Below are 12,647 nucleotides of genomic sequence, written 5' to 3' on the forward strand. Positions count from 1 at the left end.
TTCACCACAGAATTCTTCGTTTTCTAGGCAGTTAAGTGGCACAGGAGATAAAGCTCTGTGCATGGAATTAGGGAAATCTGAATTCAAATTCATCCTCAGACTTGCAATCTGTATGACTCTGACATTTAATCTCTGTTTGCTTCAGTTTCCTCACCTGAAAAATGGAAACAATAATGTGACCCCAAGGTTATTGTGAGTATTGTTTATATCATCTTGTCAAGTGAGATAATATTCATAAATTGCTTTGGTATAACATAGAACATAAATAGGTGCTTAATAAATGCTTATTTTTCCCTTTTCAAAATTCATCTGAAGTGCTTCTTCCTATAACAGTCCAGATCTCCCCAATTGCTAATGCCTCTGTTACATATTATTTTGCATTTATTTTTCATCAGGATAAACTTCAACATAAACTTTCTAGGCCTGGGACTATTCCATTTTTGTCTTAATATTCCCAGGGCCTAATAACAATACCTGTCACATAAAGGATACCATAAATGCTTGTTGCTTAATTGATTATATATGGTCATGTCCCTCCTGTGTAAGAGTTTGAAACACGATCTGTCATCTGTTGAATTTATATTATGATAGAAGTTCAAGTAAAACAATAAACACAAAATCTAAGGAGACAGTTCAGTTTTGAGTTCTTCTTTCAGAATGGTGAAGAGGAAATCTTTGGTACAATGGACAGAGTGCTAGGTTCTGAGTCAAAGGACCTGGATTCAAATTTTCTTTGTTTCTGCAAATTACATTTTTCTTTTTCTTTCCTTTTCTCCTGAGGCAATTGGGGTTAAATGACTTGCCCAGGGTCATACAGCTAGGAAAGCATTAAGTTATCTGAGGCCAGATTTGAATTCAGACTCTATGCAATTGCATCATCTAGCTGCCCCAAGTCACAAATTTTCTAAGACTCAGTTTCTTTGCTAGCAAAATGAGCAAGATAGACTAGAAGACTTTTAAATTACCTTCCAACTCTAAATATATGGTCTTTTTGTAATAGTCATTTCCAGGGTCTGATTTCCTGTTACCAAAGCAAAGCTTCTATTGCATTGACTAGCTTTGGCTTTACTTGCAATTTGTGATTTTCCCCAGAACCACAGCCCAAGACAGTTAATTGACAAGGAAGTCTAGAGAAATCCTAAATGAGAAGTTTTACTTACAGTTGCTTGCGATGCCAAGTGATGAGTCAGTCAGTAAGTGGGGAAGCTTACCTCACTTTACCCCAGAGATGTGTTCCTGAAATGTGTAAATTGGGTCATGCTATAAATACTTTGGGGAGGGGGTGGGGTGGGAAGGAAAGCTCTCACTCTATAAAGAAAGCCTGTAATGAGTAATTTTGTAAAGTAAAGCATCCTTTTATAACATAATTGAATAATCACTCCCTAAGTTGCCTTTGGGAGAAGTTTGGATATTTGCCTACAGAATTAAGTTTTCTTTAAGAATTCCCATTGTTAAGGTGCTTGGGAGGAAATGATGCATTATAGTGGGATTACCTGTGGCCAGCCTCCATATAGTGAGTATTCAAGAAATGTCAACTGATGGTACTACACTCATATTGTACTAATCAATCTTTTAGCAGCGCTGACTAAAATGCCATCACTCCTGGTGACCACCTCCTCACTCTAGAAGCTCCTATGACCCCATGATCAACTATAAATTCCTCTGTTTAATATTTAAAAGTTCATCACTTGAACCCTTCATATCTTTCTGGTCTTGTATTTTAATTACTTCCATACACCATGCAATCCAGTCATTCTGGTCTACTTGCAGTTCTCTATACATAATTTATCTCCCACCTCCATGCTTTTTCATTCACTGTTCCCCAAACCTGGAATGCTCTGTCTCCTCACCTCTGTCTCATAATTTTTCTGACTTTCTTTAAGCCTCATCTTAAATCTAAAGTAATAATATTTATATAAAACTATGTGTCAAGTTCTATGCTAAGCTTTTTACAATTATTTCATTTAGTCTCACAATAATCCTGAGAGGTGAGTGTTATTATTATTCCCATTTACAGATGAGGAAACTGAGGCAAGCAGAGCTTAAATGACTTCAACAAGGCAACACAGCTAGATTTGAATTCAGATCTTCTTGCTTCCAGGCCCAGGGCTCTATCCATTATACTATCTAAATCTTATAGGAAAAGGTCTTTTTACAATCACAGCTGCTAATGCCTTTCCCTCTGAAATAAACTTTCTTCAATTTCATTGATAATTTGCATATACTTTGTATGTACTAACTTCTAGATTAGAATATAAAGTCCTTGAGGTCAGGGGCTTTTGTAGTTTTTCTTTGCATCCCCATCACTTAGCTTGGTGCCTAGAACATGTAAGTAAATGCTTAATAAATGTTTGCTGACTGACTGGTGATGGGAAAACAGAGAGAATATCCCTCTAGATTTCAGTAATCTCCCTTTCCTTGAATTATCTTATATAGTGACTTAGAAAAACTTGTGATTTTTTTTAGGCCTGGTCTTTTTCATGTCCTAATCACATCCTAGGGATGGAAAATTAACCAGACTGGTAAGGACAGGATTGCTCTCCTCCTTATAAAACAGATGGAGCTTCTCTGCTCCCTGAGCTGACCTGATATTAGAACTCCCTGAGGTGCACTGAAGTCTTGGAAATAGCAACTAACAAAGCCATTGTGGATTCCCTACTACTTCCATAGTCTAAGGACCACTGGCAACATCCCTACTGGCAACCTATTTCTGTCCCAGGGAAACACCTAGCCCAGTGTTGGGATATAAGCAGGCTGCCCTTACTTGGAGGTATCAAACTTGACCCTTTTTCCTCCTATTCTCTGCTTCTCTGGGCAGCTAAGGTTGTTGTAGATAGAACATTGGAACTGGATTTAGGAAAACCTGATTTCAAATTTCACTTCAGATATTTACTATTTATGTGATTTAATTCTGCTCTGCTTCAGTTTCTTCATCCATAAAATGAGCTAAAAGGAAATGGGAAACCATTCCAGTGTCTTTACCACAAAAACCCCTAATAGAGTCACTATAAGTTGTACATGACTGAAACAACTAAACAACATAAATTTTAAATGAAGAATAGGAATTAGACCTGTGATTTCAATGATACAGAAAACTCTTAGATGAAGAAACATCTTCTGCCAACACAGGTCAGCACCTTGAGAGAGCTGTACACTTTATATTATAGCTTGAGAGAGTTGTACACTCAATATGACATTGAGATTTTGCAACAGAGTATGAATTGTTTCTCTGTAGCTTGGGCTAATTTTGACTTGACAGAACCAAGAAAACAGAGGTTTTCCACTGGCTGGCACTGTACCATTTATGCATGAAACCACTGCTTACAGCAAATGGAAAGATTCTGAGTGCTATGGATAAATTCACTTACCCTGGCAATAGACTTTCCAAGGATGTACACATAGATGATGAAGTAGATACATACATTGGCAGAGTATGCTCAGGGTTTGGCAGTCTGTGAAGGAAAGAATGGGAGAGAAGAATTATTAGATTCCCTAACAAACTGAAGATCTACAGAACCATTATGCTGATCTCAATGTTGTATGCCTTTAAAACCTGGATAGTATACCAGCACCATGTCAGGAAATTGAATCCCTTCCATTTGAATTGTCATAGGAAGATTTTGAAGATCACCTGTCAAGATAAGATACTGAATACTGAGTTACTTTTTCAGATTAACTGCCTAGCATTCAGATTCTGCTCTAGAAGCACAACTCAGATGAGGCTGGCCAAGTTGTTCAAATGCCTAAAATATTATTTCACAAAGAACCACACAAGGCAAGTGCTCATACGGAGGTCCAAAAAAGTGATGCAATGACACTCTCAAGGTCTTTCTGAAGAACTTTGGTATTGATTGTGAGCCATGGAAGACACTGGTATAGGATTGCCCAGCAAGGTGTGTCCACATCAAAGAAGGCACTGTGCTCTATGAGCAAAGTAGAATAGCAGTAGCTCAAAAGAAATGTGAAACATGCAAATTTAGAATCACTGTCACTCCAAATATTCACTTGCACTATTTGTGTCTGACCTGTGGTAGAACCTTCTGATCAGACTGAACTTTGATGTTGACATAGTGACATCTTTTTGATCGTCTTTGATTATGAAGGTCAGCAATGAGCAAAGAATAACTGAGAGATTAAGTCAATAGCCATATAGTCAATAAAGGATGAAGACTTAAAGCCAGGTCTTTCTAGGTGCAAGACTATTGATTTCATCAACCTGCTTCTCAGACACTGAGAAAACTATTGTGATATTTTATGGATTTAAATCAATTTAAATGTAAATAGGTAGCAAGCAAGTGTAATCAGCTCTATTGTGCTGCAATACTAAGTTTCTAATTAATCATTTAATTAAAATGCTATACAAATGTGAACTATTATTAGTAGCATTATTACCTCAGAAGAGTATTATGGATCAAATTAGAAAAGCTACAGAAAGCACTTTGTAACTATTAAGCACTCAGTCTCTGAAAAGCCAGACTGATGATGAGTTCTCTGGGTTCCTACCTCAGCATGTTTTACAAAAAAAACCCAGATAAGACAAACCTTAGAAGTTCTGCAACTCAATCCCGAATTAGAGGCAAAGAAATGCATAAATCTTTCCAGATAAATGAGGAACTCTCCAGGAATTTTGGATCAACTCTTCTTGAACCTACTCTACAGACCTGCTCATAACAATTTCGCAGATAAATCCCTTAGGAAATTCTGATTAAAACATGTTCATCATGGTTTTACATGAATGTATATTAGTCATCCAGGTAAAAAGAAAAAAAAAAAAAAAAAAGCAAATTGGAATTACTTTAGAAGTGGACAAGACCTTGCTTGAATTTGGCAATTGTGCTAGTTGGAAAGGTTCACAATGAAATCTCTGAGGATCTGTCTAAGAGGGATTTATTTTAGATTACAGAAACAAAAGTCTTTCTTGTTGCCTAGGCCAAGGGGAGAAAACACTATTATTTTATTTACATGAATTGGAACTTTCTTAAAGAGTTTCTTAATCAGTTTAATCCTGTGGTTGCTTATTCTTTCCAGATTTTAAAAAATATATTTTAGGTGCCTATAATATTATGCTAACCACAATCCATTGACATAAGGCTTATATCACCTTACTCTGGGTCACCTGGAAAGCTACTTTATTTGTTTGTGTAATCATTTGAGGAATGTGCTACATAAATGTTAAATTAGCTTTTCTACTCTTAGTTTCTGCCTTTATAAAATGAGAGGATTAGAAGATAGCCTCTTAGAATAGCAACTTTAGACTAACGTTTCTAATTTAACATTTACGTAGCACATTCAGGTGTACAAAGCAGTTGACATTATATACACACATGCTATATTTCATTGCATATTATACAATATACTATATAAATACAGATATATACATATACATGTATGACCTTAGGCAAATCACTTAATCTCTCTCAAAGCCTCAGTTTCCTTATCTATAAAATGAGGAGAGATAGACTAGATAGATGATCATCTCCAGTTGTCTTGATTTTTATCTTGCCACTGGACCCAGATGGCTCTGGAAGGGAAAGTAAAGTAGATGACCTTGCACATCCTTCCCTCCCTCCCTTAAATCTAATTCACTTGCATGTCATGGCATCCCTTCCTTGATGTCCTTTTTGAGAAAGGACGAACAAACAACAAAATAACTATTAAAGTCCCTTCCAGTTCTAAATCTATGATTCTAGATACCTTGAAATCCTCATACTACTATACTGGACCCACTGAATTGTTGAAGGGTAATATACTTCATCCTCCTTTTTAAAGACTCCATATATATATATATATATATATATATATATATATATATATACACACATACAAAATATGTGTACAAATGTACAGCTATATCTACATAAATATGAACATGTATACTTATATTACATACTCTTATTGGACCCTCATAATGCTATTACTGTTCATATTTTATAGAGGAATAAACTGAGTCTGAGAGGTTCAGGGAGGCATGATTCCTGTGTTTTTGACAGTATTTAAATCCAGGTCTCTCTGGCAAAAAGATCTATCTACCCTGTCTGGCTGCCTTCCTTGTCAGTTGGATTAAAATGGAGAGATGAAGACTGCCCCGGAGAGCTCAAGGAATATTTAATCTTCAGTTTTTTTTCATTTTTTCTGTTTCCCATCTAAGAATGGTGACAGGCTTTATCATCTGTCTCTTTCCTTTCCTCCACTACTCCCCTACCTCTCCCATTTATTTCTATGTCTTTTTTTAGGATTTTTATTGAATTAGATTCATAAATTCCTCATTTTATTTATTCATCAGACAAGGAGTCCCATATCTTCTAAATGTTTGTCCTTTAGTCAATAGATAAGCTAAAGATTGCTATTGATTGTACTTTGTACTTGAAGAGCACCAAGATATCAAGGGTAAGGAGATCAGGGACTACTGTTTGGCTTAAACTGGCTTTTTTTACAATGAAGCATTTGGGATGGGGTCTTAGGATGTGGCTCAGTTCATTCTAATCAGCACTATCGGAAGGATATTACAGAAATTGACATTATTAGAATGATTAAGAGTAGGGACAGTTAATATTACATGTAGAATTAATTTTCTGTCAGCCATTTCTTTCTCCAGTGGATTAAGGCAAAACTAGAGATTAAATGACTTTCCCAGGATCACACAACCAGTAAGTATCTGAGGCTGGATTTCAACCAATTGTATACATTTTTATCTGATCCTTCTCTTAATTGCTGCTCTGAATTTTTGGAGATAAATACTGTTATGTTTCTCAATCTTGAATTATTGTATTGATTAGAGTGGCTAAGTTTATCAAGCCCTTCTTCATATCTTGCAGAATAGCCAGGGAATCTTGGAAGCTAAAGATGCCCAGATGGACCATTGTGATAGTGTAGGTGTCAAGAAGTTAAGAAGACAACCTGCCCGAAATCCTAGAGTCCATTCAGAATACAGACAGGATGTATCCTACCAAATGGATCAGCATCTACTCTACATCCCTAAACCCCAAGTCAGATCTAGGAACTTCTTTATCTAGTTTATCCAAGTAATAATACAGGTTCTCCAGGAGCCTTTAGACCAGACTAGACTCCAGACCCAGGGCTTTATCCACTATGCTATCCAATTGCCCTTTGGCTTAGTTTCCCCCATTTCTTTTTTTATATATAATGTCTTTTTAGCTTCTTTTTTCTTTTTTAATCATTCCAATTTATGTATTTATTTATTATGATAATAGCTTTTTATTTTTCAAAATACATGCAAAGATAGTGTTCAACATTCACCCTTGTAAAATCTTGTGTTCCAATTTTTTCTCCCTCCGACTCTCCCTCCATCTTCCCCTGGCTTAAACATGTGTAATTCTTCTAAACATATTTTCACATTTATCATGAGGCACAAGAAAAAACAGATAAAAGGGGGGAATTATAAAGGAAAAAAAAACAAACAATAAGAAAAATGGTGAAAATACTATGTGGTGATGAAGATTCAGTCTTCATAATCTTTTCTCTGATGAGGATGGCTCTTTCTATTACAAATGTATTGGGACTTCCTTGAATCACCTCATTGTTGAAGAATCCAGTCCACCACAACTGATCATCACATAATTTTCTTGTTGCTATATACAATGTTCTTTTGATTCTACTCACCTCATTTAACATCAATTCACATAAGTCTTCCCAGGCTTTTCTGAAATCAGCCTCCTCATCATTTCTTATAGGACAATAATATTCCATTATATTCATAAAACATAATTTAATCAGCCATTCTCCAACTAATGGGCATCTACTCAGTTTCCAATTCTTTGCCACTACAAAACATTTTTGCATCTGCATTTGTGTATTTTCTTTTCCCTTTTTTATGATTTCTTTGTTCTTGGAGAGAGATCTTCTGGGAGACATGTCCAGTAGAGTGATTCCATTACTCTAGGCAACTTTCTAAGGCCATAAATCAGAGTTTCTTTCACCTGGGAGTTCCCTATACCCATAATATCATAGGTCCAATCCTTATGTCCTATAAACCTCTCCAATTACACATAGCTGTTCTGTATGAATCTGCTTTCAAATGACTATTCTTTGCCAATGCATTATATAGTGAAAAGAGCATTAGATTTGGAGTCAGATGATTAAGCTTTGAATCCTGGCTTGGCTGTGTGACCTTAAGGTCCTTTCAGATCTGAAAGGTTTAAAATCCCACTGACTTTATCTCTTGCCAAGTCTTTGTGGATATCCCCTCATTACTAGGGAGACAGTGTGGTATTCTAGAAAAATAATTTGGGTTAAAAGTCATAGGTTCTCATCTCAACTCTGCCAATTTTCTACCTGGGGGATTCTGGCAAGTTGTTTAATCTCTCTGGATCTTAGTTCCTTTATCTGAAAAACGAAGAGAAATGGTGTGGAGAGAATTAGGCCTTCCAGGTCTAATTCTTTAATTCTATGATGCATTAAACTCCTTCTCTGTCAAACTGTCTATTTACCAAAGTGCTAAATGATGATTTACTTCATCTTCCTTCCTAAAGACTTCATTCTTTTGCTCATTATTGCTGCTTTCCTTCCAAATCACCTCAGAATTTCCATCTGTGCATGGCTCTGAAGCAAGAGATATTCTCTGATATGGCTTGTTTTCATTCAGCACACTGGCATGGTTCTATTTCAGAAAGATGCCAAGCTGTGCTGGATTCCTAATTGTATTTTGATTCTGTGATGCTGTAAATCCCAAGATACTGAACTAAATTAAATCAAGTTAAATTCAATGAAATTAATTTAGGTAAAATCACAGGTCCAGTCTCTCCTAAAAATTAACACAAACTTTCAATTTTTTTCCTAAAATCAGTAAGGTTGGAGCCAGTTTGGACAGGTTTCCAAGAACCCATTGTTAAATTTTCATTTTGAGCATTTGCACCTCAGAAATCTGCACTCAGATCAACTAGAGTTTGATTTGTTTTGTTGATTATTTAGATTTAAGTAAGTTAATAATGCAGATTAAATTTTAAAATATATGTATAGGTTGTTGTCATTTTGTGGGTTTGGGTAGATTTTTTTAAGAGAGATAAGTTCTTAAACATTTACCAGCATCCCTCCTGTGTTGCTGTATCAACATGCTTGTGCTCAACAGGAGTGCAATAGAAGGCTCAGGAAATCAGACAGAAGGCCTGATGATTGGAGTCTAATAATAATAATAATAATTGTCATTTATATCACTTGGAAAGTGTTTATATTCATTATCTCATTTGAGCCTCACAACATTCTTGAAGATATACTATGTATTTCAGGAATCTTGGATTAGACCACACAGTAAACAAAGGTTATCCTCCCCTCTCAAGAAATATCTTCCACAGACTGTAACCTAGTCTAGACTACATGTTCCTGGAGAGCCCGGATTATTAGGTAGGAAAGCTAGATAGAGGTCCTAGATCTGACTCATTGCTTAGAGATCTAGAGTAATTTGCTGTCCATTTGGTAGGATGCACCCTATCTGTTTACTGAATTGACTCTAGGACTCGGGACAGGCTGTCTTCTTAGCTTCTTGACACCTAGTCTGTTATAATGGTCCACTTGGGCATCTTTAACCTCCAGGATTCTTTGGTCATCCTATAAGATATGAAGAAGAACTTGGTTAATTTAACCACTCTAATCAATACAAAAATCTAAAGCTGAGAGATATAACAGAATGTTTGTCCCCATAAATTAAGAATAGTAGTTAGCAGAAAGACCAGATAAAAATGGCTGTAACTGGTTCTGTCCTGTTCAAGGGTAGAGATAGTAAAATAAGGGAGAGGTTAAGTTTTGCTTTAAGTGGTCATGTGCAATTAATTCATAATCCCCAGGAAGAGCTAAGACTCATTTTAATGACCATACAATGTATGTGGTAGAAGGGGAAATATATCTAGGGGTAAGTATTATAACAAGTATATTGGGAAGTTGTACCTCCTGGAGTACAAAAATGGGGAAACTGAGGAAGTTTTGAAGTTTGGAATAAGGATATAATGCTTGATCCTTCTTTCTCCTAGTATGAGTGCCTATTCTATTTTTAAAAACACCCACTTCTGCAGATGTATAATAAAAGAAACTTACTTTACCCCTTCTGAGTCCAAGAGGTTTATTTTTCACAAGACAAATTCAAAAGACTCATAAGGAAAAATGCTACCTACCTCTAGAAAGAGAACTAATGAACTATGAATATAGATTAAACCATACTTTATTTTTCTTGCTTTATTTTCAACATGACTAATATAGAAATATGTTTTGCATGACTTCGCATGTATAATTGATATCATATTGCATATCTTCTCAATGGATGTTGAAGGGGCTAGAAATAGACATTTTGGAACACAAACTTTCTAAAAAAGAATGTTAAAAATAAATAATGTATATGTATATATAAACATGCATGTATATATACAAACATACATGTGTGTATACACTTACACATGGCTTTGTTGAAGCCAGAATAGGTTCAGTTGCTGTTGTCTCCCCAGTACTTTGAGGTCAAGTATCTGCCCTGGAATTCACAATATGTTCAGGAAGGGTCCAAGGAAAGAAGAGATATGTATGTTCCATTCCCTCCCTCTTCTCTTTCTTCAGCATTTATCTTTGTGACTAATGTAATAAGGTGACCTTTAATGATTGGCCCTTGTCCAGCCCTGATTGCAGGGTAAAGTAGAGCCAACAGAAAGAGTTTAGATAAGGTCTCTGAGTCAATATCTGAATATAGAGGATTTCTAAGATCTAGTCTCCCTTTTGATCTATTATCATGTTCCTTCTTATCTTATAATGATAATAATATCTGGTTTTCATTGAAGTGTCATTTTCTAAGAAGGTTCATCCTTTGACAAATTTATGAACCCTTGCTTTCCCTCCATTTCTTTTACTTCCTACATGTTTTGTTTTGACAATTAGCTCAAGGGCAAGAGTCTCCCATGTATTTAAAGAGGCATAGAAAATCCAATTCTGTGGAAAACCAAAAAGTCAGTAAATACAATTTAAATAACACATGGCTGACTTGAGTTCCCAGGATGTAGGCTAAGCTGGGTCTGGAATGCAGGTAATAAACTTCCAATTCAACTCAACTATTATTTTCAGAACCAAATATAAAATTCTTTGATCTTTCTAGTTTTCTTACACCTTGCACTTCTTCCCCAAATACTCTGCAATCCAAGGACACTGGCTTCTCTGTCATTTCTTACACAAAACATTCCCAACTCTGGACATTTTCACTGTTGTCTCCTATGCTTGGAATTCTCTCCCTCCTCAGCTACACCTCCTAGATTCCCTGGCCTCCTTCAAGTGTGTGTAGTACCTCCACAATATACACCTGGAACCTGGCCAGCTTCTGGCTTGTCCAGGATTTAAAAGCAAAAGTTTCAAGTCTTTTCATTGGATATACTAAAAAGATGTAACCATCCCATCCTTGACCAATGGTCACCAATGCTGGCTGCCTCCCACTGATCATGTCGCTTCCTGCAACTTCCTGTATCTCAGGGTTCAAAGTTCATTCCTTCAGATATCAAATGACCTTTCCAGGTCCCAATTCTGGGACAGGGATCATGTGACTCAATACTAAGAAATACTTCATCCAATCAGTCTCATTCATTTGTATCTCCAGTGGTAGCACAGTTCTTAGTGAACTTGTCTTAAAATGATATATTTTCTGAATCAGCAGTCATGTCTCTGGCAGCAACTCAGTATCTGAGTGAGCCCCAGTGAAGAACAAACTGACTCGGTAGAATTATCTTGGATTGACAGAATTATCTTGAAGAGACAGAGCTATTCTGAACTGACACTTACTGTTACCCTATACAAGTTGGAAGTTAATCTTGACTTGAAGATGGTTTGATTCTCCATAAATTAATTCTGGATGACTCCCTTCCTTCATGACTTGTTGTACCATATCATGACTTATTGAACTTCATCATTAACTCGTACTTCATAAATGCTTGCTGATTATGATAATTTTCATTTATTTGCTATATAGGACATTATTTATCTGATGAAAACTTACTTTTCTCCTTTGCAATAAGTAAATGATATATTAGAAACACTAAGGCTACTTTTCTTTTTGCGGGTCAAAAGCAGAGATGAAAAGAATTTATTATGCATTTATTATATGTCAAATACTGCTAAGTGTTGTGGATACGAATAGTAAACCTTATAGTCCCTGCCCTCAAGAAGCTTACATTTGAATAAGGTGAAAAAACACACACAGGGAAGTGGTAGTAAGAGAAAGGTTTTGGTCTGGAATAAGATAAAGACTACAGCAGAAAGGAAAAACACAGGAAATGGACATGTTGTAATCCTGAAAAAGAAGTTTGAAAAATAAGCTTCAGCTGTTCCATTACCAAGCTACAATTCATTTCTCCCCCACTAGGTGTAGGCATCAGCCAAGATTGCTATTCACCCAGTTGCTTCATTCAGTTACTTAGCCTGAGTTTAGCATTGTAGTGTTACCTAAGCAACCCAAATTAAACTTCAAACATTTGGGTCTTGAAAATCATTTGCATCTGAACAAAAGAGGAAAAGAGGAAGGGAGAGGGAAGAGAGGAGAAGCCAAGTTCATCCAAACAGGAAGAATTTCAGTATCATATATTTCAAGTGTGATCAGGAACAATAAAATCCAGTATTTATATAGTGCCTGCTATGTGCCAGGCACTGCGCTAAGTACTTTATAATATTATCTT

At 36.1% G+C, this 12,647-nt stretch overlaps 1 long non-coding RNA gene across 1 annotated transcript; it reads right to left on the reverse strand.

Annotated features, from left to right (window-relative positions):
• On the reverse strand, positions 1–3,448 carry LOC141553772 (uncharacterized). The gene is made up of 3 exons (XR_012485636.1): positions 3,369–3,448; positions 1,161–1,236; positions 1–154 (listed from the first exon to the last, which is right to left on the reverse strand). It is a non-coding gene; the product is annotated as an uncharacterized LOC141553772 (long non-coding RNA).
• Between the last annotated feature and the right edge of the window lie 9,199 nt (positions 3,449–12,647).

This window comes from Sminthopsis crassicaudata, chromosome 1 (assembly GCF_048593235.1).
Source record: "Sminthopsis crassicaudata isolate SCR6 chromosome 1, ASM4859323v1, whole genome shotgun sequence".
In the NCBI taxonomy this organism is placed as follows: Eukaryota; Metazoa; Chordata; class Mammalia; order Dasyuromorphia; family Dasyuridae; genus Sminthopsis; species Sminthopsis crassicaudata.